This window comes from Drosophila elegans, unplaced genomic scaffold (genome assembly GCF_018152505.1).
Source record: "Drosophila elegans isolate 14027-0461.03 unplaced genomic scaffold, ASM1815250v1 contig_648, whole genome shotgun sequence".
Lineage (NCBI taxonomy): Eukaryota > Metazoa > Arthropoda > Insecta > Diptera > Drosophilidae > Drosophila > Drosophila elegans.
In genome coordinates, this window is record NW_024546014.1 from 50,452 (window position 1) to 53,331 (window position 2,880).

General features: G+C 40.4%; 1 long non-coding RNA gene across 2 annotated transcripts; it reads right to left on the minus strand.

Moving 5' to 3' along the window:
- Positions 1-1,192: 1,192 nt before the first annotated feature.
- Positions 1,193-2,164, minus strand: LOC121467741. Of its 2 annotated transcripts, none has more exons than XR_005977791.1 (3): positions 1,551-2,164; positions 1,389-1,479; positions 1,193-1,307 (listed from the first exon to the last, which is right to left on the minus strand). It is a non-coding gene; the product is annotated as an uncharacterized LOC121467741 (long non-coding RNA). The 2 variants fall into 2 exon arrangements; XR_005977790.1 differs by having other exon boundaries at positions 1,546-2,155.
- Between the last annotated feature and the right edge of the window lie 716 nt (positions 2,165-2,880).

Sequence of the window (2,880 nt, forward strand, 5' to 3'; positions counted from 1 at the left end):
CAATGTCCAGATTATTGACGGTGTCTCCGCTTTGCCCAGGTCCAAGGTCCGTTGTTTACCGTTTGATCCTGTTGCCTTTGACTCCTCCGGCATTCTCGCCGCTGTTGATAGGCAGCTCTGCTGCATCGGGATTTATGGGGAGTTTTTAGACTCCTCACAACTTTTATCACTCTATACCTGGTCGGCCGACTCGACAATTGCAAATTTCTTTTTTACATCCATGTTCCAGGGGCAGCAACAAATTAAACATTTAAAGTTGCAGCGGCGGAAGAAACGTCTTAGGCAACAACCAAAGGTACGGCAGAAAAGTTCCAACGAAAAAATTTCTTTCGGAATTAAGCTTGTTAATTTCTTTTTTTTAGCCGAACCGACACAAACTATTTGCTTGTGTATGTTTGTTGGTTATTGTTCTATTTTTTCACCGAAAAAAATCGTGAACTCTACTGCGATCACATCGGGTTCACCAAGAAAATTTAATACTAGTTTGTATTAACGAGCGCGAAACTTGTGTGTCTTCAGTATGATTCGGATAATTTATTTGCGACGACGAAAGGGAGTGGTTTCGATGAAGTTCAAGAGATCACTAAATTTAATGTTGCAATGATTTCTCTTAGAACCTAACTTATGCTAAGGTGGCGAGAGACGAGGCGAATTCGCAAGAGCGAACGGACGAAAGCTTTATTGGCTCCCGCTCTCGACCTACAATAAGTGACTTTGATTTAAATAAAAGCGCCAAGTGCGCAAACAATATATTAAAATCGACTACGACGTCAACGTGGAAATATCAATTGGATGTGCCAATATACAATAAAATATAAGCGGCCGTGAGTGCACCAAATTCGGTTCCCCGAACCCTTCAACTTGCAGAAAATCCCTTGGCACTCTCAGTCCCCAAACAATGCAAGTAAGCATAAACACGTCAGCTGAGTCATCATCAACCAGCACTGCTATATCGGTGAGTTGCGCCCTCACAACACCAACTACAAAAACGAGTTTGGCAAGAGCGTCGGTGTCACATTGTAGACCACCTCAAAATGTCGGCTTAAGCATATTGGTACCGTTATTACAAACTGAAAATGGATCAAACGCCCTATGCTACAAACTGGAATGGTTAGGTATGTAAATGTAAAGCGTAAGCTTAGCCCGCAACCCAAAAAAAAAAAATTAAATCGTTTCTAAATTGGCCAAGCATTTAGGTCATTAAAAATTTTTTTTCTACTTTGAAACGCTAATAGGGCTTAAAAGCTGTGTACACATGTCCAGAATACGTGTGCAAAATCCGATTGCTGTGCGACGATGTTTTCCGTCTGCGCATTGACGACAAAAATAAAAAAATTTTGGTATATTTACGAAAAATTTCAAATTCTAGCAATTTTTTCTCTACTTACATATTTCCAACTTTTACTAGTCAAAAGTGTTATTCTCAGACACTAAAATACGTATGAATTGCCGTCGAACCTATACCTATTCTAGAGTACTCTGTCAAAAAGTCGGAAAAAGTAATCGAATCGGACCGTTTTTCCACGAAATTTGCTGTTTACTCACTTCACCTTGTTGAAAGTTAATGTCGAAAGATTGCGTGTTCTTTAAATTTATTTCTCGAAAATTATAATTTGAAATTTGCATCTCTTCGCCACCTTAGATTTACTTGTGTGAATCGTTAGGGCCCAATACTAACTTCTGCGTGTCAACGTAAAAAAGTGTGTATGTAGACCTGTTGTTCTACAGTTGCTTAGTTTGTGTATCTCAAATAGTTCACAAGTGAATCGTAGTAAAGCTGTTTATCTGCATTTATCCACATCGACATGAGTGTATGTCGAAGAAATCTTACATTGAACATTTTAGGGCATCCTACAGATTTCGATGGGCGCATGCTGCCAACTCGAGAGGATGCTTTAAAGTATTACTTTTACGTGTGGCTAGATTAAAAGAAGATAAGAAAGGTAGCAACCCATCTTTTAGAGAAGCTGCTTCTTTAGTGCTGAAACGCGTAACTGACGTCTGGTCATCAGCTTCCATTCCTGTGGTGAGCGTTTCAAGAATGGAGCAACTGTTAAAAAATGACGTTTCTACCTATCAACAGCTAAGCAAGTCATTTAAAAGAGACAGTGAGAGTGATGCTTTAAAAAAAGTTTCTGTTTTTCATGCACAGTTTAGAGTGTTGTTTGATGTAGCTGCCTGCAAGTGCCACCACTCCATCTGTAAATGCTCTTTGCAAAAACAAATTATCACAACGGCATTATCCGCCGTATGGAAAAGGAACTTGGGCGGTCTCTGCAGTGGGACATTTGTCAATTGCACACTAACGAATTGCCATTGCGTCATGTAATTGAGACAATAGACGGTCCAACTACAGGACCTACTGGATTCTCGGGCCCTATTGGAAAATTGCTACAAAACTGTGAAAGTTTGCCCATAAAGAGGTTCAAAGCAATACCCTGTGAGCTTCCTGAAGTTGAGATCAATAAGCTCAGCACTGACCAACTCTACCTATATGATATGCGCAAAGCCGTATCCTGTGGTGTAGTCTCTGATGAGCTTGCTAACAAAAAACCTGGGAAGATGCATCACGCAAGATGGCTTATCACAGGTAGCCGTATACTTAGACTATACGTTTCTACTCCAATTTGAAGAATTGTTCCGTATCAAACGTGAGGGCACTTTAAAAAACGCTTATAAAATCCTATGGCATACAATGATTGCTTTACGTACTATCCCCAAGCAGTTGAAAGAAGTAGCACAAAAGATTCTCCAAGATAACGCTTTCCACGCGCACCACGAAAATATTTTGGTGGCAATGTTACACGACGAGAGGATAGAAGTGCGGCAACAAGCAGTTCGTCGAATTTTGCAGGCCCGCAAACGCAGCAACCCTACTAT